The sequence below is a fragment of the Spinacia oleracea genome, chromosome 1 (genome assembly GCF_020520425.1).
Source record: "Spinacia oleracea cultivar Varoflay chromosome 1, BTI_SOV_V1, whole genome shotgun sequence".
NCBI lineage: Eukaryota > Viridiplantae > Streptophyta > Magnoliopsida > Caryophyllales > Amaranthaceae > Spinacia > Spinacia oleracea.
In genome coordinates, this window is record NC_079487.1 from 67,750,761 (window position 1) to 67,777,623 (window position 26,863).

Consider the following 26,863-nt stretch of genomic DNA (forward strand, 5'->3'; position numbering starts at 1 on the left):
GCCACGTCTCATATGACGTCCTCTCAAGGTACTCTCTCGTCCTATTTTCAATTGAACAAAAATAAAAATAATGCAATTATTGTTGGTAATGGTAGCATGATTCCAATAAACGGTTATGGCAGCACTTCTCTCACCAAAACCAATCCCCCATTAAACCTTAATAATGTTCTCCATGCGCCCAAACTTATCAAAAACCTTATTTCTGTGCGTAAATTTACTACTGATAGTATGGTTTCTGATTAATTTGATCCTTTTGGGTTTTCCGTGAAGGATTTGCGGACGAGGAGCAATCTAATGAGGTGTGAGAGCTCGGGTGCACTATATCCCTTCAACACCAAACTTCGGCCACAACCATCATCACCATTTCCTTCTGCTTTCAATGTTATTTCATCAGACATTTGGCATTCCCATTTGGGTCACCCGGGATGTTATTCTTCAAACTTTACGTAGTAATTCTTTGATCAAATGTAATAAGGCATCTAACAATGCATGTCATTCTTGTCCTTTGGGAAAATTAGTTAAACTGCCTTTTTACGATTCTCTGTCATTTACTACTATGCCCTTTGACATTGTTCACAGTGACCTACGGACATCCCCAGTAGCAAGTACAACTGGCCATAAATATTATGTTCTATTTTTAGATAATTATACCAATTTCTTGTGGACTTTTCCAATCGCTCAAAAGTCTCAAGTCTTCAACCTATTTTTATCTTTTAGAACCTATATTCGCACTCAATTTGAAAAAGAAATCAAAACTTTTCAATGCGACAACGGCCGTGAATTTGACAATGGTCCATTTCAAAAAATTTGTGAACAACATGGCATGTCTTTCCGTTTCTCCTGCCCCCATATATCTCCTCAAAATGGCAAAGCCGAACGGAAAATAAAGTCCATCAACAATATTGTTCACACCCTGCTTTGTCATGCCTCTCTACCTCCCACCTTTTGGCACCATGCTCTAGAAATGGCCACCTATCTTCTGAATATACTCCCCACCAAGGTTTTGGGTTACAAGTCACCAACACAAATTTTGTATCAAAAGGATCCGACTTACACTCATTTACGGGTTTTTGGTTGTTTATGTTATCCTCTCTTCCCATCCTCACAAATAAACAAACTCCAAGCTCGTTCCACACCTTGTGTCTTTCTTGGGTATCCGACCAATCACCGGGGGTATAAATGTTACGACATATCAAGTCGTCAAATCATTATTTCTAAGCATGTATGGTTTGATGAGCATCATTTTCCATTTGCCAAAATTAATTCCCAACCAACTACTTCGTATGATCTCCTTGGGGATGATATCTCACCCTTGCATTTTCATTATTTAAATGAACTTGCCCATTCTGAAACAGCAGCAGAGGCCCAACTCATTCCCACCAATGTTCCTGTTGGACAAACCACTCCCTTGGCCCAACATGGTGATCCAACTCCCTTGTCCAATCCGCCCATTGAGTCACCAAACCATCCCTCTCCTGCCTACCGCCCACCTCATATGCGGCCTCACTCCTCCAGCTCAATCAGCCCAGTCCCCTTTGATCCACCTCGGCCCAGTGCTCCTGCCCCACCCAGACGCATAGGGACTCGCAGCCAGCATGGGGTCTTTAAGCCCAATCCCAAGTACAAAGCCCAAGCTTTACATGCCTCTACACAAACCATTTCCCCCATTCCGAAAAACCCGATAAGTGCACTTAATGACCAAAATTGGAAACATGATATGCAAGATGAATATGATGCTCTTATTGAAAATGGGACATGGAATTTAGTACCGCGTCCTCTTGGTGTTAATGTTATTCGGTCTTTGTGGATTTTTCGGCATAAAAAGAAATCTGATGGATCATTTGAGAGGCATAAAGCCTGTCTTGTAGGTGATGGTCAAACTCAGCGGGAAGGTATTGATTGTGATGAAACTTTCAGTCCGGTGGTCAAACCGGCTACTATCTGCATTGTTCTTAGCATTGCTTTATCCCGTTCTTGGTCCATTCATCAATTGGATGTCAAGAACGCATTTCTGCATGGTAATTTGAATGAGACTGTCTATATGTATCAGCCCATGGGTTTCAGGGACATGACTCGGCCCGATCATGTTTGTCTTTTGCGCAAATCTCTGTATGGTTTGAAACAGGCACCCCGGGCTTGGTATCAACGGTTTGCAGATTATGTTGCCAATATTGGTTTCTGTCACAGCCAGTCAGACAACTCTCTATTACTTTTCAGTCGTGGAAATGACATTGCTTATATATTATTGTATGTCGATGATATCATTCTTACTGCTTCTTCAGATAATCTCCAGCGCACCATCATTTCCCGGTTGAGCTCCGAATTTGCCATGAAGGACTTAGGTCCTCTCAGTTACTTTTTGGGGATTGCCGTCACCCGGGATAATACTGGTCTCTTTATGTCTCAGAAGAAATATGCAGAGGGAATCATTGACCGTGCCGGCATGTCACAATGCAAGCCTTGCCTCGCTCCCGTTGATACGAAAGGAAAGCTTAGTTCTACATCCGGCGCCCCGTATTCTGATCCGACACACTACCGGCGCCTAGCTGGTGCTTTGCAATACTTGACTTTCACCAGGCCTGACATATCCTATGCTGTTCAACAGGTTTGTTTGTTTATGCATGATCCGAAAGTCGGTCATATGGAAGCATTGAAACGCATTCTACGATACATACAAGGTACGATTGATTTTGGTCTACATTTGCATTCTTCCTCTATAGATTCCCTTGTATCGTATACGGATGCCGATTGGGGTGGTTGTCCGGACACCAGACGCTCCACTTAGGGCTATTGTGTCTTTCTTGGAGACAACTTAGTTTCTTGGTTAGCCAAACGACAACCTACATTGTCTAAATCTAGCGCCGAGGCCGAGTATAGGGGTGTGGCTAACGTTGTTTCTGAGTCTTGTTGGATTCGTAATTTATTACTTGAGTCACATTGTCCGATTCCTAAAGCCACGTTAGTTTATTGCGACAATGTGAGTGCAATTTATCTTTCTGGAAATCCTGTTCAACATCAACGCACTAAACACATTGAAATGGATATTCACTTTGTTCGTGAAAAGGTGAAACGTGGTGAAGTACGTGTTTTGCATGTTCCGTCCCGCTATCAGATTGCTGACATTTTCACTAAAGGGCTTCCGCGTATACTCTTTGATGATTTTCGGGACAGTCTAACCGTACGTAAACCTCCCGCTTCGACTGCGGGGGTGTGATAGAATACGTAATGTTGTAATTAATGTAATTTAATTATTTTGTAATTATTTTGTAATTACTAGAATAGCCTTAGATAAACCCTAATCTAGCTATGTATATATTCTGAGAAAATGAATGAGAAATCACGGCAAATATTTCTCACATTTATGCCTATTGATGGTCCCTATTACATTTTCTCCTTACTTGTAAGGAGAAAATGTGAGAGAGTGCACCGTGCACCCGGGTGCAAGTAATATGTGTTGGAGTTTCCATCCATAAGTTTGTTTTGCTTCAAAAGAATAAAAGAGTGTTTGTCCCACTTTGACAAAAAAACAAGAGTTTTACCCACTTTATATATCCACATACTACTACTATGTTTGTTAGAAGACTTGAGAGGAGGCTCTAGGCCACCGAACACGCGCGTGTGAATGGGGCCCTTTTTGCTGCCGCTCAGTCTTGGGTAACGGCTAGTTTGTCATATTTGGTAACCGAATATTTTCTATAACGGTTACAAATTTTATTCCGTAAATTGAGTCATTGATTGATTCTAATTGATTACCGAATTTATTTCCATTCGAAATTTTTTGGTCAGCCTTTCCGTTATTTATTGTGGCCTTTCTTCTACACAAGAATACACACAGAAAATAATGACTCTACAATTCTCCTCTCAAACACAAATTCTCTAGTTCGTTATATTGTTTCCAATCTATCTTTTTGTACTACACCAACGAGATAGATGTCGTGTAACCCTGGAGGTTGATTGGCAAGAGGTCGTGTGTAAGTAAAGGGGCAAATTCAACTTAAGGGCAGTGTTCATACATGCCACGACCTGGTTGAGATAAGTTATTCTTTCATTACTAGTCATTGTTCTTTCTAAAGTTGAATATGTGATTCCGTTTTTATTTTTACAATGGCTTGTGATATCCCTACTACTATCCCTTCTTCGTCTTCCATGCTTCCCAACCCTTTTATCCCTGATATGTCTAAGTTAGATCCTTTCGATGGGAAGAATTATAAGATGTGGTCTAATAAGATGATGGAGTTTTTCTTGGGTCAAATTGCGGTAGATTATTGCCTTACTGGTCTTGCTGCCCATGCTAATTCTACTAGAGATTTTGAGAAAGATAATAAAACTTGTCGTGGAATGTTGTTGCTTTACATAATTGCTTCTCTTTATATGATTTATAGTAAGTTTAAGAATACTATGGAAATTTGGGATGCTTTGAAAACTAAGTACGAGACTAATGATTTTGGGACTAAAAAGTATGCTTGTAGTCGTTGGTTGAATTTTCGTATGACTGATGATAAGTCTGTTCTTGATCAAGTTCATGAGTATGAACATTTATGTGCTGATATTGTTGCTGAGGGTATGAAAATCTGTGAGCTTTTTCAAGCCAACTGTCTCCTAGAAAAATTACCCCCTTCGTGGCAAACCTATGTCCATTCCATGGAACACAAACAAAAAGACTTTACCCTTCAAGAACTCGTCTCCCACATAAAGATTGAAGAACAAAATCGTATCCAAACCAAGGGGAAATCTTCTGACCATTCTTCCTCTACTGTTAATCTTGTTGAAACTAAAAAGAATGCAGGTTATAACAAGGGACCAAAAAGCAAGGGTCCAAATCAGTTCCATGGCACAAGACACAACAACAACAACAACAACAACAACAACAACAACAACAAAGAGAAAAGGTAGTTCAAAGGAAATTGATATACTTGCGGTAAATATGGCCCCTCAGCTAGAGAATGCAGGCAAGGACATGGACCTGGGAACAAGCCAAAGGAGAACAAGCCTCAAGCTAATCTCACTAAAGACATCATTACTGCTGTTGTGTCTAAGGTGAATCTGGTGAGCAACGTGACTGAATGGGTTGTTGATACTGGAGCAACTCGCCACATTTGTTCGAAGCAAGGAAATGTTTCAAGACTATGAGAAAGTTTCTGAAGGAGAATGTGTTTTGATGGGCAACTCAAGCACTGTGAGTGTACTTGGAAAAGATTTTTTTTTCTAAAGCTTACTTGTGGAAAAACTATTGCTTTGCAAAATGTTTTGCATGTACTCGATATCCGCAGGAACCTCATTTCCGGTGCTTTACTTAACAAAAAAAGTATCAAGTTAACTTTTGAATCTGATAAACTTGTACTTACCAGATATGGTGAATTTGTGGGTAAGGGATTTTGTAATGGGGGTTTATTTGTGCTTGATGTTGTGACTGATAATAATACTTCTTCTGCTTCCGTTTATATTGCTGAGTCAATTTCTTTATGTCATTCTAGACTAGGTCATGTGAATGTTGCATCTGTCAAGAGATTCAAACAACTTATTCTTATTCCAGACTTTAGTAGTAACTCTTTTGATAAATGTGAAGTTTGTGTAGAAGCTAAGCACCCGAAAAAACCTTTAATAAGAATGTATGTCGATCTTCTACCTTACTTGAACTAATTCATAGTGACTTAGGTGACTTTAAGACTTAGGTGACTTTAAGAATTCCACAAGTAGAGGAGGAAAACGTTACTATATTACCTTTGTGGATGATTTTTCTCGTTATTGTAAGGTCTATTTATAGAGTACTAAAGATGAAGCCGAAGAGAAATTCCAAATTTATAAGGCTGAGGTTGAAAACCAATTAGACCTGAAAATAAAAAGAGTTAGATCAAATAGAGGTGGTGAATATGATGGAACTCCTCTAAAGAAATTTTGTGAAGCTAATGGGATTATTCATGAGGTTACAGCTCCTTATACCCCAGAACAGAATGGAATAGCTAAACGCAAAAATAGAACACTTAAGGATATGATGAATGCTATGCGTATAAGTTCTGGTATGCCTACTAACATGTGAGGTGAGACAATTCTTTCTGCTTGCTATGTCCTTAACCGGTCCCCCATAAGAAATTAGATAAAACCCCATATGAATTGTGGAAAGGCTTCAAGCCTAATTTGGGTTACCTTAAAGTGTGGGGGTGTTTGAGAAAAATAGGACTTCCTATTTTCCAAAGGAGTAAGATTGGACCTAAATCCGTGGATGGTATTTTTATAGGTTATGCGTCCAACAGTGTTGCATATAGATTCATTCTTAAGGAGTCAAGGGATGAAGAGTTTTTTTGAGCATATTTTTCCCTTGAAAGTTAATGTTCAAGCATGTTTACCTATTGCATCTCCATCTTCTGTTATGCATCATGACATTGCATCATCTAGTGAAACTGTAGAACCTAGAAGGAGTAAAAGAACTAGAACTAAGCCTAGGTTTGGAGCCGATTTTATTATTGCCTTCCTAATTGAGAAAGGATTATTAGATGAGCAAGAAGTTGATGCATTTCTTTTAGAAGAGAACCCCAGATCTTATGGAGAGGCTATGAGGTCAATTGACTCAAGTTTTTGGTTAGAGGCCATAAATAGTGAAATTGAGTTTATCATGAGTAATAATACTTGGATTTTGTCTGATCTTCCTAGAGGTTGCAAACCCTTATGCAGTAAGTGGATATTTACTAAGAAACATACTCCAAAAGGGTCTTTGATTAAGTATAAAGCTAGGCTTGTGGTAGGAGGTCATCGTCAAAAGCACGGTGTAGACTATTTTGATACATATTCTCCTGTCACTAAAGTTGCCACCATTAGAGTCTTAATTACACTTGCATCCATTCATGATCTTGTTGTGCATCAAATGGATGTAAAAACTTAATTTTTGAATGGTGATTTGAATGAAGAAATTTATATGAAGCAACATGAGGGATGTGTTCCTGGACAAGAAGATAAGGTATGCAGGCTGATTAGATTATTGTATGGTCTAAAACAAGCACCTAAACAATGGTATGACAAGTTCCATCAAACCATTATTTCTAATGGCTTTCAGGTAAATGATTATGATGCTTGTGTGTATTCCAAACTTTCAAAAATTGATTCCGTTTTCATATGTCTATATGTGGATGACATGTTGATTTTTGGTACCAATATAGACATAGTGAACGAAACCAAGGCTTTCCTAAATTCTTGCTTTGAGATGAAGGATTTAGGAGAGGCGGATGTGATTCTTGGCATAAAGATTACTAGAACTTCATATGGGATGTCTTTAAACCAATCTCATTATATTGAAAAGATTTTAAAGAAATTTGGTCAATTTGATTGTACTACGGTGCGAACCCCATATGATTCTAGTATTCATATGAAAAAGAACAAAGGTAATTCTGTATCACAAGAATAATATGCCAAGATTATTGGAAGTTTGATGTTTTTGATGAACTATAATAGACCTGATATAGCGTATGATGTTAGTAGATTGAGTAGATATACCCATAATCATAATCAAGATCATTGGAATGCATTGATTAGACTATTGAAGTATTTAAAAGGCCCTATAAATTGGGGTTTACATTATCAAAAAGCACCTTGTGTTCTTGAGGGATAGTGATGCCAATTGGGTGTCAGATAGTGATGAGATTCAATCTATTATTGGCTATGTTTTTACTCCTGCTGGAGGAGCTATATCATGGAAATCATTTAAACAAACTTGTATTGCCAAATCTATTATGGAATATGAGTTTATTGCTTTAGAATTGGCATTAGAAGAAGCTGAATGGATAAGGAGTTTGCTTGCTGATATTCCATTATGGGGGAAACCAGCTCCATGATAGGCTAAAGTCGTATCACCTAATCAAAGATATATCTAATTCCACTAACCAGGTAGTAAGGGAAGTCAGGATCAAATCCACAGGGAAACATCGTTCTTCCTATTATTAAAAACTAAGGTCTAGACTATCGGGAAACAAGAAATTGGTTGGTTTGAGTAATTAAACTACGACAATATAAAATAGGGTTAAATCAATTAATAAAAAGGCTAGGGTATAGGTTCACCAATGAACAATAATCTAGGATGACAAACAATCACTAATAATCAATAAAGTGATTAATTAGACTAGCATGCTCTCTCGAATCGATACTAATCATAGACTTGGAATTAACAGGCTCTCGCAATTTATCAATCCCAATTCTACCTATTGAAACAAGCTTAAACATCAAATTGCATCTCTCGAATTTTTACTTGATATTGCTAGACTAATACAATTAAACCTGCGCAAATCTAATCGCATAGTAAATGAAATCAATCAATAGGAAATCAACCAACAATGCCAACAATCAACAATAATCATGTTAGGTTATGATACATATGACAATTCATAAATCATGCGGAAAAACCATAAACCCAGGAAAACATATTATTTACACATAATCATTTAGCATAGATTAGATGCATACTCTTTGTTGCGTGCCTTCCCTAGCTGCGCCCGAACCGAACAAGAACAAGTCTTTAGGACTCCAAGTGTCGTCCCTCCGTAGATAGTCCACAGCACGTCCGGATCCGCCTTAAGATTGACCAACTAGAATCGCCCTTAAGGTACTATTATTTTCGGCACTTTATAGGCAAATGTGTGACTGAATTTTTCTCTCAAAAACTCACTTTGAATACTTTGAAACTTGTGTTATAAATTGTGAGCCCTAGCCTCATATTTATAGCGGTATGGAAAGGGAATCGAAATCCTATTCAGATACAAATTAATTAAACCTAGAATCCTACAAGAACTCTAATTTAATTAATTTATCAAATAGAATTAGGAATTTAATCATTAACCGAACTCTGCATGTTTTAGGAAACGTGCACGAACACAAACACTTGCACACACACGCACGGCAGCCACGATGGGCCCCATGCGTGCGCGCGAGCAGCAGCCCACTCAGCGCCCGCGCGCGCTGCGCGCTGCGCGCGCTGTGCGCGCTGCGCGCTGCGCGCAGCCTGCTGGGCCTGGCGTGGCTGTTTGTGCGGCGCGCTTGGCTTGCTGGGCGATGGCCTGGCTTCGTGCTGGGCCTCGTCCGGCAGGCCTCGTCCGATGCTTATTCGTACGATGCGCTTCCGATTAAATTTTCCGATTCCGGAATTCATTTCCGATACGAACAATATTTAATATTTCCGATTCCGGAATTAATTTCCGTTTCGAACAAATATTTAATATTTCCGTTTCCGGAATTATTTTCCGATTCCGGTAATATTTCCGATTCTGACAATATTTCCGTTTCCGGCAATATTTCCGATTCTGGCAATATTTCCATTTCCGATAATATTTTCCGACACGTACCATGTTTCCGTTTCCGGCAACATCTACGACTTGGATAATATTTATATTTCCGATACGATCCATATTTCCGTTTCCGGCAATATCATCGTTTCCGGAGTATTCATTCCTTGCCTGTGACGATCTTAGCTCCCACTGAAACCAAGATCCGTCGGTTCCGAATATTCATAGATGGAGTATTTAATGCTATTAAATACTTGATCCGTTTACGTACTATTTGTGTGACCCTACGGGTTCAGTCAAGAGTAAGCTGTGGATTAATATCATTAATTCCACTTGAACTGAAGCGGCCTCTAGCTAGGCATTCAGCTCACTTGATCTCACTGAATTATTAACTTGTTAATTAATACTGAACCGCATTTATTAGACTTATCATAGAATGCATACTTGGACCAAGGGCATTATTTCCTTCAGTCTCCCACTTGTCCTTAGGGACAAGTGTGCATTTCCTAATTCCTTTGTCGCTCGATGCTTGCTCTTGAACATAAGGTAAGAGTTGTCATCCTTATTATGTCCAGAGGTGTTCCTCGGTTTCAGAGTTCAACTGATCAAATAAACAGATAATCATAGCCTATGATTCATCCGAGCACGGCCATGCATTTCACAGTTTCTAGCTCTCCGAGTGGCCTTGTACAACTTTTAAGCATCTCATCCCGATTTATGGGAGGACAATCCCAATCTTGCGATCTTGAGATTAGACTTCGTTTGATAGGTGATTACCTGAGCGTTGCCTTTATAGCCTCCTTTTACGGTGCGACGGTTGGTCAACGTCAAAGCAACCAGTTCTCAAACAAGTAATCTTCAAATCACTCAGGTATTGAGGATTTAGTGTCTAATAATTTAATGAAATTTACTTATGACAGACTTTCATCTCTTACAGTAAAGTTTCATAGGTCTCGTCCGATACTAGTCTTCCCAAAGTAAGTATCTATGCAAATGATTATGACATTGCCATGTCCACATAGTTCAAGAAACAGAACTACTAGTCATCTTGCATTCTAATCGTCTAACGTTTTCTATGCGTCCAATTTTATAGAAAACTCCGATTAGGGACCATTTTCAACCTTTGACATTCAAGTTCACTTGATAGACATTTCTTAGTCACAGGACTGGTCCTGACAGTCTATCTTGAATATATCGTCAAATTGAAGGGACTCATCATTTAATAAACCACAAATTAAATGGAAAAATGAATTCTTTTCATTTATTGTGAATGATTAACCGATAATGTTTTACAAAGATTTAAACTCTAAAACTTTAAAACATTAAACAGAGACATCAAAGCCATTCTCCAATATGCTTGATTCCCATAGCTGCAGTGTGCGAGTTGTGCTTCGCCTGCGGCAGAGGTTTAGTTAATGGATCTGATATGTTGTCATCAGTTCCAATTTTGCTTATCTCGACTTCTTTTCTTTCAACGAACTCTCGTAGAAGGTGAAATCTACGAAGTACATGCTTGACTCTCTGGTGGTGTCTAGGCTCTTTTGCCTGTGCAATAGCTCCGTTATTATCACAATACAGGGCTATTGGTCCTTTAATGGAGGGGACTACACCAAGTTCTCCTATGAACTTCCTTAGCCATATAGCTTCCTTTGCTGCTTCATGTGCAGCAATGTACTCCGCTTCAGTTGTAGAATCCGCAATGGTGCTTTGCTTAGCACTTTTCCAGCTTACTGCTCCTCCGTTGAGGCAGAAGACAAACCCAGACTGTGATCTGAAATCATCTTTGTCGGTTTGGAAACTTGCGTCCGTATAGCCTTTAACAATTAATTCATCATCTCCACCATAGACCAGGAAGTCATCTTTGCGCCTTTTCAGGTACTTCAGAATATTCTTGGCAGCAGTCCAATGCGCCTCTCCTGGGTCTGACTGGTATCTGCTCGTAGCACTGAGTGCGTACGCAACATCCGGGCGTGTACATATCATAGCATACATTATTGAACCAATCAATGATGCATATGGAATCCCATTCATTCGTCTACGCTCATCAAGTGTTTTTGGGCACTGAGTCTTGCTTAGAGTCATTCCATGAGACATGGGTAGGTAGCCTCGCTTGGAGTCCGCCATCTTGAACCTATCAAGCACCTTATTGATATAAGTGCTTTGACTAAGTCCAATCATCTTTTTAGATCTATCTCTGTAAATCTTGATGCCCAATATGTACTGTGCTTCTCCTAGATCCTTCATCGAAAAACATTTCCCAAGCCAAATCTTGACAGAGTTCAACATAGGAATGTCATTTCCGATAAGCAATATGTCGTCGACATATAATACTAGGAAAGCAATTTTGCTCCCACTGACCTTCTTGTATACACAAGATTCGTCCGCGTTCTTGATGAAACCAAAGTCACTGACTGCTTCATCAAAACGTATATTCCAGCTCCTGGATGCCTGCTTCAATCCGTAGATTGACTTCTTTAGCTTGCATACCTTTTTAGCATTCTTTGGATCCTCAAAACCTTCAGGCTGTGTCATAAACACAGTTTCTGTTAAAACGCCGTTTAAGAAAGCAGTTTTGACATCCATCTGCCATATTTCGTAATAGTAATATGCAGCGATTGCTAACATTATTCGAATAGACTTTAGCATTGCAACTGGTGAAAAGGTTTCATCGTAATCCACACCGTGGACTTGCCTGTAACCTTTTGCAACCAATCTAGCTTTGAAAACTTCAAGTTTCCCATCCTTGTCCTTTTTCAGTTTGAAAACCCATTTGCTTCCAATGGCTTTGGTAGCCATCTGGCAAATCGACCAAATCCCATACTTGGTTTTCAGACATGGAGTCTAATTCAGATTGCATGGCTTCTTGCCATTGCTTGGAGCTAGGGCTCGTCATAGCTTGCTTGTAAGTCGCAGGTTCATCACTTTCAAGTAATAGAACGTCATAGCTCTCGTTCGTCAAAATACCTAAGTACCTTTCCGTTGAGATCTATATCTTTGCGATCTACGCGGGGTAACATTTCTAGATTGACCATGATTCTCACCAGATTCTTCTAAAGATCTCTGAGTTTCATCCTGAATGTCATCTTGAGCATTCTCTAGAGTTTGTTGTTCGACTCGAATTTCTTCGAGGTCTACTTTTCTCCCACTTGTCATTTTGGAAATGTGATCCTTCTCCAAAAAGACACCATCTCGAGCAACAAACACTTTGTTCTCAGATGTATTGTAGAAGTAATACCCCTTTGTTTCCTTTGGATAGCCCACAAGGATACATTTGTCAGATTTTGGATGAAGTTTGTCTGAAATTAATCGTTTGACGTATACTTCACATCCCCAAATCTTAAGAAAAGACACATTTGGAGGCTTTCCAAACCATAATTCGTATGGAGTCTTTTCGACAGCTTTAGACGGAGCTCTATTTATAGTGAGTGCAGCTGTATTTAGTGCATGTCCCCAAAATTCTAATGGAAGTTCGGCCTGACCCATCATTGACCTGACCATGTCTAGCAAGGTTCTGTTCCTCCGTTCTGACACACCGTTCCATTGTGGTGTTCCAGGAGGAGTCAATTCTGATAGAATTCCACATTCTTTCAGATGGTCATCAAATTCATAGCTCAGATATTCACCGCCTCTATCAGACCGCAGTGCCTTAATCTTCTTGCCTAATTGATTCTCTACTTCACTCTGAAATTCCTTGAATTTGTCAAAGGATTCAGACTTATGCTTCATTAGGTAGACATAACCATACCTACTGAAGTCATCAGTGAAAGTGATAAAGTAGCTGAAACCACCTCTAGCATTTGTACTCATTGGTCCACATACATCTGTATGGATTAAACCCAATAGTTCATTTGCTCTTTCTCCAACTTTAGAGAAAGGTTGCTTTGTCATTTTGCCAAGTAAACATGATTCGCATTTACCATAATCCTCTAAGTCAAATGGTTCTAGAATTCCTTCTCTTTGAAGTCTTTCTAAGCGTTTCAAGTTTATATGGCCTAATCGACAATGCCACAGATAGGTGAGATCTGAATCATCCTTTTTGGCCTTTTTGGTATTTATGTTATATACTTGTTTGTCGTGATCTAATAAATAAAGTCCATTGACTAATCTAGCAGATCCATAAAACATCTCTTTAAAATAAAACGAACAACTATTGTCTTTTATTATAAAGGAAAATCCCTTAGCATCTAAGCAAGAAACTGAAATGATGTTTTTAGTAAGACTTGGAACATGGAAACATTCTTCCAGTTCCAAAACTAGCCCGGAGGGCAACGACAAATAGTAAGTTCCTACAGCTAATGCAGCAATCCGTGCTCCATTTCCCACTCGTAGGTCGACTTCACCCTTGCTTAACTTTCTACTTCTTCTTAGTCCCTGTGGATTGGAACATAAGTGTGAGCCACAACCTGTATCTAATACCCAAGAAGTTGAATTAGCAAGCATACAGTCTATAACGAAAATACCTGAAGATGGAACGACTGTTCCGTTCTTCTGATCTTCCTTTAGCTTCAAGCAATCTCTCTTCCAATGCCCCTTCTTCTTGCAGTAGAAGCATTCAGATTCAGAAGTGGGTTGACTGACCTTTCTCTTTGCAGATTTGGCGCCAGTTTGCTTAGTTGGGCTGGCTTTGTTGCCACCTTTCTTAGCATTCCTCTTCTTTCCAGATTTCTTGAACTTGCCCCCACGCACCATAAGCACATCCTGCTTATCACTTTTGAGCGTCTTTTCAGCGGTCTTCAGCATACCGTGAAGCTCAGTGAGCGTTTTGTCCAGACTATTCATACTGTAGTTCAGTTTGAACTGATCATACCCGCTATGAAGAGAATGGAGGATGGTGTCTATAGCCATTTCCTGAGAAAATTGCTGATCCAGGCGACTCATATTCTCAATGAGTCCAATCATTTTGAGAACATGTGGACTTACGGGCTCGCCTTTCTTAAGCTTGGTCTCAAGAATTTGCCTATGAGTCTCGAATCTTTCGACTCGAGCCAGATCTTGGAACATGTTCTTCAACTCACTAATGATTGTGAAAATATCTGAGTTGATGAACGTTTTCTGCAGATCCGCACTCATGGTGGCGAGCATTAGACATTTCACATCCTTGTTGGCATCAATCCAACGATTGAGGGCTGCCTGAGTGACCCCGTCGCCTGCAGCTTCGGGCATCGCCTCATCTAGGACATACTCCTTTTCTTCCTGCATAAGAACTATTTGCAAGTTCCTTTGCCAGTCAAGGAAGTTTTTCCCGTTCAACTTCTCCTTTTCGAGAATTGATCGAATGTTGAATGAATTGTTGTTTGCCATATTAAAAAACTACAATTGAAAAGAATAAACAAATAAATAACCATTCACAGTTTCTTTTAATAAACTTAAATTCTAGCATACATGCATAATTCAATGTTTATTAAGCATTTTATTCAAATTATGTGTTCCGGCAGGTGTGAATAAAATGATTCCAAGATCCTAAAATCATTGAAGAACTAAGCACAGTTTGTCGACTTAATCCTAGAACATCTTAGGTAAGCAAAAGCCTTTTGCTAATAGTCTAGAAACTATTCTTGGTTGATAGGTACGTCTAAGAACTTATTAGGTAAACCTATCGAATTTGCCACGACATAAAAGGACTCCTTACTTATATCGTTGAGTTTCACCAAAACTAACATGTACTCACAATTATTTGTGTACCTTGCCCCTTTAGGACCAATAAGTAACACCTCGCTGAGCGAAAACTATTACTAGATTGATGTAAAGGATATCCAAGCAAGTGTATATTTTGGCATGGCACCTTTTAACTCAATTTTTAAGTTTGGAACTTAAGGCTCTTACTATGTTGGTTAGATTTTAAGTGAACTAAAATCCTTAATCATGCAACATAATCAAGCTTTTGATCTCATGCATTTTAAGACATATTTAAAACAATAAATAACTTAAAGCATGCATAAGATAAATGTGATCTAGTATGGCCCGACTTCATCTTGAAGCTTTGACTTCAAAGTCCGTCTTGAAAATCTCCGTGGGAGGCACCATTTTCTTCAAATAGGATAAGCTATAACTAATTACAACTATTTGATGGTTCGCAGACCATATTTGAATTGAAAAATAACTTTGGTACTTTAGACCAATTACATTCAAATTAATGGTACGCAGACCATATTTTCTATCCTATTTGGGCCATACTAGTCACTTCATAACCTGCAAAACAGTACATATACAATATATACCATTCACCCATTCATTATCATGAATGGCCCACATAGCTGGTTAGTAAAACACATTATGCATCACGTAAACATTTGCAGCAATTTAATCAAGGGCACCAATAATCTACCAATTATTCAGTCCTTATTAATTCTAATAAAGTTGTTTTAACCTTAAGGATTTGTAGACCTAATCAAGAGTTTATGACTAAAAAGCGCTCCCACTTAAACCAATAAATTCATATGCTTTACCAATTTTAAACATAAAAATGTATTTCTAGTCTAACCGGAAACATACAAATTTAATTAAAATTTAAAGCTCATATAAATTTATAATTGAATCCAAAAAGTTTAATTTAATTTCAGTCGCATTTAAATTAATTCATGATTTTAATTTTAGTAAAATAATTAGAATAAATAACATTTATTATAATTATAATATTCAAAATTAAAATCCAAGAAAATAATTTAAATTATTAATTTTAAAATTAATTAAAATTACGTGAACTGAAATTTTCAAATTAAACATTCAAAACGATCTAATCGTAACGCAAACACCCTACGCGTAGCACGCCCATGGGCCGCACGCACACAGCCATCGCTGGCCATGCGCGCGCAGCCCATGCGCTCGTCGCATAGCTGCTGCATCCCTATCGCAAGCCTCCGCACGCATTGGTGCTCGCTGCGCGCGCCAGCGCTCATCGCACGCGGGCTATCGCTCGCAGTGCGCGCGCGACATCGCTCGCTGGGCGCGCGACATCGCTCGCTGGGCGCGCGACATCGCTCGCTGGGCGCGCGACATCGCTCGCTGGGCGCGCGACATCGCTCGCTGGGCGCGCGACATCGCTCGCTGGGCGCGCGACATCGCTCGCTGGGCGCGCGACATCGCTCGCTGGGCGCGCGACATCGCTCGCTGGGCGCGCGACATCGCTCGCTGGGCGGGCGACATCGCTCGCTGTGCGCGCGAGCAATGCTAGGCGCAGCGCTCGTGGCACGCGAGCTTGCGCTCGCTGCGCGCGAGGCTGCGCGCTCTTGTGCGAGGCAGCGCGCGTTGTGGCGCAGCTCGCTTGCTGCCCACACGCGACTGCCTTGGCTCGCCCTACGCCCATGCCCATTCGTCCATTGGTCGTGGCACACGACACAAGGCAGGGCTGCTGCCTTGTGCTCGTGCACTACGCCCTTGCTCATTGCATTCGTGCCGCACGGGCGACGAGCTCCCTTGCTCGTCGTCGCATGCCCGCATTATACAACACCCCTTAAGGGTAACACGAAGCGTCCATTGCTTCGTGCGTGCAAGTTATATGAACGAATCGCATAAAAATTTAAAATTTATATTTAAAATTAATGACAAATTAATAAATAATATTAATTTCATAATTTTAGGGCGAAAAATCGAAAATTTATTATCCAATTGATTTCCGATTGTTATGGATTCAAGTCTAGGTCATAAAAATTTAAAATTTATCGTAAATTTACAATTTTTATGGTGGTTTTTAATCATAGGTTTCTAATTAAATTACAATTAATTATGAAAATCAAATTAATTCTAAATTATTCTAATTTTCAACAAATTAATCATAATTAATAATTAGATTGCATAATTAACAAGACTAGGCATTCAAACTTGTTAAACATATGCAGTAGGTCAATCAAAAATTCAAGATTTATCAACAAGAATCGCAAATATTTAATTTAACATCTTAAATTTACGAAATTTTGCATTCGAAAAACTAAAACCTTCGAAAAGTCATAGTTATGCTTCGAATTTGAGAATTCTGGGTTCGGCAGAAAAATATTATTTTTGTCAAAATTTTAGAATGCCTTTTACATGCGGAATTGACACAAAAATCACTCAATTCGGATGAGTAACGAAGAAACTGCCGAAAAACTGCGTACGTATAATTAAATAAACGCAATTTGCAATTAATTAACAATTACGAAAATTAATCACCCCTTTTAATTCTTGCAAATTTGTAATATTTAACCATGTTCATGCAATTTAGATTATGAAAATAATAAGGGGCTCGTGATACCACTGTTAGGTTATGATACATATGACAATTCATAAATCATGCGGAAAAACCATAAACCCAGGAAAACATATTATTTACACATAATCATTTAGCATAGATTAGATGCATACTCTTTGTTGCGTGCCTTCCCTAGCTGCGCCCGAACCGAACAAGAACAAGTCTTTAGGACTCCAAGTGTCGTCCCTCCGTAGATAGTCCACAGCACGTCCGGATCCGCCTTAAGATTGACCAACTAGAATCGCCCTTAAGGTACTATTATTTTCGGCACTTTATAGGCAAATGTGTGACTGAATTTTTCTCTCAAAAACTCACTTTGAATACTTTGAAACTTGTGTTATAAATTGTGAGCCCTAGCCTCATATTTATAGCGGTATGGAAAGGGAATCGAAATCCTATTCAGATACAAATTAATTAAACCTAGAATCCTACAAGAACTCTAATTTAATTAATTTATCAAATAGAATTAGGAATTTAATCATTAACCGAACTCTGCATGTTTTAGGAAACGTGCACGAACACAAACACTTGCACACACACGCACGGCAGCCACGATGGGCCCCATGCGTGCGCGCGAGCAGCAGCCCACTCAGCGCCCGCGCGCGCTGCGCGCTGCGCGTGCTGTGCGCGCTGTGCGCTGCGCGTGCTGTGCGCGCTGTGCGCTGCGCGTGCTGTGCGCGCTGTGCGCGCTGCGCGCTGCGCGCAGCCTGCTGGGCCTGGCCTTGCGCTGGGCCTGGCGTGGCTGTTTGTGCGGCGCGCTTGGCTTGCTGGGCGATGGCCTGGCTTCGTGCTGGGCCTCGTCCGGCAGGCCTCGTCCGATGCTTATTCGTACGATGCGCTTCCGATTAAATTTTCCGATTCCGGAATTCATTTCCGATACGAACAATATTTAATATTTCCGATTCCGGAATTAATTTCCGTTTCGAACAAATATTTAATATTTCCGTTTCCGGAATTATTTTCCGATTCCGGTAATATTTCCGATTCTGACAATATTTCCGTTTCCGGCAATATTTCCGATTCTGGCAATATTTCCATTTCCGATAATATTTTCCGACACGTACCATGTTTCCGTTTCCGGCAACATCTACGACTTGGATAATATTTATATTTCCGATACGATCCATATTTCCGTTTCCGGCAATATCATCGTTTCCGGAGTATTCATTCCTTGCCTGTGACGATCTTAGCTCCCACTGAAACCAAGATCCGTCGGTTCCGAATATTCATAGATGGAGTATTTAATGCTATTAAATACTTGATCCGTTTACGTACTATTTGTGTGACCCTACGGGTTCAGTCAAGAGTAAGCTGTGGATTAATATCATTAATTCCATTTGAACTGAAGCGGCCTCTAGCTAGGCATTCAGCTCACTTGATCTCACTGAATTATTAACTTGTTAATTAATACTGAACCGCATTTATTAGACTTATCATAGAATGCATACTTGGACCAAGGGCATTATTTCCTTCAAATCAATCATCCCTTCCTTAGTTCATGGATTCCCAAACCCTAGATAATAAACTACTCACACATAATTGAAGTAAACAATGCAAACATATTAACTGAAAACATGATTGAAATAGAATAATAAAACAAGGAATGAGTTAATACCTAATTGAAGAACGGAATGAATAATGAAAGTTTGAATCTTTAATTGAAATAAAACTAAGTGAACTTGAGTAGACTCTAATTGATGTCTGAAGCTTTGATAGTGTTCATTTTGCACCTTAGATTAGCCCATCCCCTATATTCCTAACTCGTGGATGCATATTGATGATGGTTATGCTTTGAAAGTTTGCTTGAATTGATCATTGTTTTGTGAACCATGCTTGATGAGAGGACTTTGGGAGAAATGTCTTAATTGTGCTTAATAAGAGTTAAGGTTAAATCTTGTCGGAAACCCTTGCGAGATCTCACTCGCCCTCTATAGCGATTTAGGGGTTTAAAGAGCTTGTTGCATGTACTTAAATGCAACCGTGATTCCTACGACAGTGAGTTAGTGTATATTCTTCCTTGACTTCTATTTTTTTTTTCTTAGATTAGCATTTTAATAACTCCTTTTGCTCAAATTTTCTATCATAATTCCCTTTGCGATTCATTGTTTTGCTCGTGGACGAGCAAAAACTAAGTTTGGGAAAATTTGTTGAGTGACATTTATGGCACTAATAGGATATAAATTTAGGCATTTTTTTTATTAGTTTTTAGGTCTTATTTTTCTAATTTATTTATTTTTTCTTTGTTTTGATAATTTTATAGTTTAATTATTTTAGTTTTCGTTATTATTTTTCCATTTCTTTTTCTGTTATTATTATTATTATTATTATTATTATTATTGTTGTTATTATTATTTTCATTATTAATTGATATTTCTTTTGGGATATGTGGCAAATAAACCCAAAGGCTTATGTCTTATGTGCAAATAAACCCCTTTACTTTTGATTAAAGCAAATTTGCCCCATATCTTTTTAAATTGTGCAATTTAATTATGAATGAGTTTATTCCGGTTATTTTTAGTCTGAATATTTTAAAATATACCGGAAAACTAGGTTATACAAAATACGAAATACATGTATTACAATTTTAATACGTAATTTGTTTATTTCGTATACTTAAGAACTTAAAGACACCTACCATCTTTTGGAAAACCGACCTCTATTCTTCCACCAACCACCACGCAAATCCATGAAAACTAGCCTCTTGCCATTCCTCCATGGTCCCTTTCATTCTCTATCATCTTCCTCACTCAATTTATGTAGTAGTGCCCACTCACTAATACTAACCCAATTTCTTAAATTATCTATACAAATCACAAATAAAATAGCTAATAAGTAGCTGGCAAGATGTGGAAATCCGGAGATGAACTTCGGCAATGCATGAGGTAGATCAGGTCGACGGTGGGTGCATGATTTATGTCAATGAGTCTGAATTCATGAACAGGAAGAAACTCAGGGAGAACTTATTCAAGTTTGATGAGACTAAAGCTCGGATCTTTAGATTGAGATTAGGTGAGATTTTTTTCTCCTAAAATTTGACAAGTCAGTATATTAAGCAACTATCTTCTCACTTCAGCTTGTGAGCAGGTTATCTCAAGAGCAACGATGACACAATTGCCCTCTTTCTTGCCAGCTCTTTCGATGCATTTGAGAGTCAAAGTGCTGATGTCCGCAAGGTATTTGTTTTTGTTAATATGTCAGAATTAGGAATGATAAAAGTGAAGCTTCTTGTTACATCCGAGTTTGAAAATAAAATTTCAAGTTCAGGTCAACTTGAAAAAAGAATTGAGTTTGAGAATTACAACCAAGAATATATGTTTTTATTTTTGCACAGGTTGTGTTTTGTGTATGCTATTATCTGGATGTCAAAATTAATTCGTATAATTTTGCACAAGTTGTTTGAAGTGTATGCTATTGTGCTCAAATTTGTTCACGCCTTTACTTTGTTGGTTTTAGTTTTTATAGTTTTAGTTTAGTTGTTTTAATTGCTCAAATTATTTATTTGTATTTTAACAGGAACTCTTTAACAGAGTTTGTTAAGCACCAGTAAGGCAGTAATACCAGACGGTTTGGCCTTCTCTGCATTTTTCCCCTCAATGATTGCATCTGAAACCAGGTCGTCTTTGTCTCCTGAATTCCTTTCATGAATTGTTTAATCAGCCTCTTGACAATACGGAGTATTACTCAAACTCGTAGTCACATAACAATGTCATTGATTTCTCTTATTTATTTACAAGGAATCAAAGTTATCCTGCAGGTATTATACCACTGGCAATCAATGATGTTTATGCAGGAAGTTAGCACACTTGCTATAGCCATTGAGTTCTCGTTGATAGGAAGATTATATATAGTACATAGGCTTAGATGTTTACTCCTATTCTAATAAGATACTCAAAATATATGTAAGGTAAAACCTAATCTAATTCTATCTTAACACTTCTGCCCCTATATAAAATAATACAACTACTCTGTACTCCGTAGTCCTAATTATATAATAGTCTTACTATAGATTTCCAATCATTTAAGGCTATCAAAGTGGTATAACAGTAATATTTTTCCTAGGAAAATTATTAGTGTGTTATATATATGATTCTTACGTGCTCTTTTTTTTTTTTTGTTTTTTTTTGTTTTATGTTTCCCTACAGGTGCTAGATTACAATGTTCCAGGAAGTGAGCAATATCTGTCCTTGTCAATTTACTTATTGCTTCATAACTGTTTTTCATTTGATTCTCGTTTGCTTTATCTTGGCTTCAAAAAGAGAATTGAATTTACAATGCAACAGAAAAGAAATGTACTAGAGAGGAGTAGAATACTATTACAATCATGCCAAAACTATATTAGTCTACCATTAATAAGTACCCTAACAATATTTTCATTTAAAAACGAAGATGAAAAAGAAATAAAAGGTAACCAAGACTTCAATCCAATAGAATCAACCTAATACTAAGTAAACAAATAAGATGGCATCCACATAAGACACATATATTAACCACTTTTAACTCTCTGTGGGCATGTCCTTAGTTTATGGTCGGGTTCTTTGCAATTAGAGAAACATTGTTGACCACTTTTTGTTAGGTTATGATACATATGAATAAACATAAATCATGCGGAAAAACCATAAAGCCAGAAAACATATTATTTACACATAATCATTTAGCATAATTCAGATGCATACACTTTGTAGCGTGCCCTCCTTAGCTGCGCCCGAACCGAACAAGAACAAGTCTTTAGGACTCCAAGATTCGTCCCTCCATAGATAGTCCACAACACATCCGGATCTGCCTTAAGTTTGACCAACTAGAATCGCCCTTAAGGTACTTAGAATTTTCGGCTATTGTAGGAAATGATGTGACTGAATTTTTACTCTCAAAAATCACTTTGAATACTTGAATTCTCGTGTATAAATTTGTGACCCTAGGTACCTATTTATAGAGTTTATGGAAAGGAATTATAATCCTATTAGAATACCAATTTAGTTTAATTAGAATCCTGTTAGGACTTTTATTAAATAAATCTATCTACTAGGATTAGGATTTAATCGTAGAACAAATTCTAATAGCCTTAGGATTTGTATTGCACACAGCCGTACACGAGCACGAGCACGAGCACCACCCGCGCAAGCCTTATGTCCCACGCGAGTCTGCACTCGCTCGCAGCCCAATGTCACTGAGCTTGTCGCGCGCCAAGGCTTAATTGGCTGGGCCTGGCATTGCACTGGGCCTGGTCGAGGCTTGGCGTGTCATTGGATGCGTTGGCTTGCTGGGCGATGGCCTGGCTTCGTGCTGGGCCTTCGTCTAGCAAGCCTCGTCCGATGCTAATTCGTACGATACGATTTCCGATTAAATTCCCGATTCCGGAATTCATTTCCGATACAAACAATATTTAATATTTCCGATTCTGGAATTAATTTCCGTTTCGAACAAATATTTAATATTTCGGTTTCCGAAATTATTTTCCGATTTCGATAATATTTCCCATTCTGACAATATTTCCGTTTTCCGGGAATATTTCCGATTCCGGTAATATTTCCATTTCCGATAATATTTTCCGATACGTACCATGTTTCCGTTTCCGGCAAAATCTACGACTTGGATAATATTTATATTTCCGATACGATCCATATTTTCGTTTCCGGCAATATCATCGTTTCCGGAGTATTCATTTACTTGCCTTTGACGATCTCAGCTCCCACAGAAACCAAGATCCGTCGATTTCGAATATCCATAGATGGAGTATTTAATGCCATTAAATACTTGATCCGTTTACGTACTATTTGTGTGACCCTACGGGTTCAGTCAAGAGTAAGCTATGGATTAATATCATTAATTCCACTTGAACTGAAGCGGCCTCTAGCTAGGCATTCAGCTCACTTGATCTCACTGAATTTATTAACTTGTCAATTAATACTGAACCGCATTTATTAGACTTAACATTAAATGCATACTTGGACCAAGGGCATTATTTCATTCAGTCTCCCACTTGTCCTTAGGGACAAGTGTGCATTTCCTAATTCCTTTGTCGCTCGATGCTTGCTCTTGAACATAAGGTAAAAGTTGTCATCCTTATTATGTCCAGAGGTGTTTCTCGGTTTCAGAGTTCAACTGATCAAATAAACAGATAATCATAGCCTATGATTCATCTGAGCACGACCATGCATTTTACAGTTTCTAGCTCTCCGAGTGGCCTTGTACAACTTTTAGCATCTCATCCCGATTTATGGGAGGACAATCCCAATCTTGCGATCTTGAGATTAGACTTTGTTTGATAGGTGATTACCTGAGCGTTGCCTTTATAGCCTCCTTTTACGGTGCGACGGTTGGTCAACGTCAAAGTAAGCAGTTCTCAAACAAGTAATCTCAAATCACTCAGGTATTGAGGATTTAGTGTCTAATAATTTTAATGAAATTTACTTATGACAAATTTTCATCTCTTACAGTAAAGTTTTATAGGTCTGTCCGATACTAGTCTTCCCAAAGTAAGTATCTATGCAAATGATTTTGACATTGCCATGTCCACATAGTTCAAGAAACAGAACTACTAGTCATCTTGCATTCTAGTCGTCTAACATTTTCTATGCGTCCATCTTTATAGAAAACTCCGACCAGGGACCTTTTTCAACTTTTGACTTTCAAGTTCACTTGATAGACATTTCTTAGTCACAGGACTGGTCCTGACAGTCTATCTTGAATATATCGTCAAATTTGAAGGGACTCATCATTTAATACTAAACCAAAATTAAATGGACTATGAAAATACATTTCATATATGATAAATGTTCAACCCCAATGTTTTACAACCATGGGCCTCAAACCCATCTTTAAAACAACTAGTGGAATTCAAAACTATGCTTTGATTTCCAGTGCCACAATGTGAGTGTTGTTTCTCACTTGTTGCATATGTTTAGTTATCATGCTTTGCCAATCTTAATATCCTTTTTATCGAATGTTCTTCGAGATATGATGATAAGATCTTTTGAGTATGTTTATTTTGTGATCTAGTCTTTTTTGCTACAATAGTGGTTCTACGCATTTTGCAATGAAGAACCATTAAGTCAACAGACATGTGATCTTCCCAAGTTCAATGAAGAACTCATTAATATAAACAACTCTGTTTTATTGCTTCTTAGGCAATAAGTACTTTTACTTCAACTGTTTAGGTTGCTAGTGATGCTTTGTTTGGATTTACTTATCCAAGCAGTTCACAGATATGTGTAAGACTTTCCAGCTGTATCTTAGAACATAGAAATTAATATTTAATATCCCACGCAACAACTCATGGTCTCCGATCCATGTTGCCATTTCAAAACACGATGCTCTATAGCTCGTCCTTGCCAATGGTTAACTCCAAAGGGATCTTGCGTGTAGCATCAATATTTAGCATATCTTTATTTTCTTAAGTCAAGAACTGTTCCTATGTACGTTTTCAAGTACCATAAGTTTTTCTTGGTCTCAATCTAGTTGATCTTCACTTAGATCAATAGAGATTGGTATATGTTCGTTATGCCTAAAGCCATACGATACATTTTTGGCGATCCTCATATTATATCATACATGATAAATTCTTTTGCAGAATTATTCTCAATTGAATTCTATTCATGTAACTTTAGCTCATTCAATTTCAGCAGATACTAAATCCAACTAAATTCTTTGACATATAATATAGATTTAAGAATCTCAATTGGATCCTTTGATGTTTAACTTAGTAAATGCTTATACATAGTTCAAACATTCATTACTTAGATTTATTCATATGGGTCGAATATCTCCAATGGAGTCTTTTGTGTTTGATTTAGTAAATGCCATTACTTAATCCAAAACAATATTATAAGATCTTTGTAAATAGATCTTAATACCCAGTATGTACTAAGTTTCGCCATGGTCCATCATTGATGAATAATTTCAAATCTAAGTCATTAGTATTTGAATGTTATTTCACAATAGAGAGATATGTGTGTGATACACATATGACCAATTAAGTTTTTATGTACTCCCACTAAACTTCTTATATATCTATAAGAATCATGTACATTTTATGAATCTAAAATACTTATTAGTTTCACTAAAATACATTTCTAATTCCCAATTGCTTGCTTAAATCTGTACTTATATTTCATAAGCTATCTTTCCTTTTCAAGCATTTATTTGGATCTACAAATCCTATGACATACCATGTACATAGTTTATTCCAACATTTGATTGAGGAATACGTTTTGTCATCCAATTGCCATATGTACCAATATGCAATCATTGCTTGATTTATAGACTTGAGCATTATGATTATGCATGAGGTTTCAACACAATCCATGCCATGAATTTGCTTGTAACCTTTAGCAACTAATCTAGCTTTGTGTGTGAACATAATTCCATGTTTGATGGTTTTTATCCTTAAAACAAACTTGCAACCAATAGGTGTGAAACTATTCTTGCAAATCAACAAAATTTTAATTTTGTCATCAAAACATTGAGTATGTTTTATGGCCTCTAACCATTTAAAACATTTGAGTCTATATATGGCCTCTAACCATTTTAGGGAATTTGGGTTTCGTCATAGCTTTCTTACAGGTCACAAACTCATTAATCTACATGATAATAGTTTGACTGTAAGTTGTAGGTCTCTTCACTATCTAATAGAAGAATCTCATAGTTTCATTGACCTGAACTCTATGTTTCTTCACTATCTAATAGAAGAATCTCATAGTTTTAGTGACTTGAACTCTATGCCTACTTGGGTATAGAACATCAAACAATAGAATATCAATAGCCCCTTGAAAGTCCTTTGAATATTCTGTTCTCCTTGAAGCACTTGTAAAGTCTTCTAAGAGATGTCTATTCTTTAAAGCCACTTCTAAAGTCCTTAAAGAATAAGTTTGGATTTTCTGAAGCACTTCGAAAAGCCTCCGGAATGTCCGTTTATGTTTGTTGTTCTCCTCGAAGACTTTCGAGGTCTATTTTCTCCCACTTGTCATTTTGGAAACGAATCTCCAAAAGGACATTATTTCGAGCAAACAAACATTATGTTCTCAAAAATTCGTGGTAGAAACAATACCCATGTGTCTCATTTGAATAAATCACAATGAAACGTATATCTATACTTGGGCCTTAGTTTGTTGAATAACAAACACTAAGCTCCCACTGAGTTTAGGAACTCTTTAGATATATTATGAAAAGATATTCTGAAATTACTTTTCAATATCTTTGACGAATTTTGGTTTAGTTTGGTGGTAGTTGAGCATTTTGTTTTAGAAATTATAGGAAAAGTCTTTATGATCCATCATTGATCGAATCAAGTACTAATCGACTTCGATTATTCCAACTTAGATATGCCATATCTTATGGAGCTAGATTGTGAATTTTACTACACACAATCATTGATGATCAT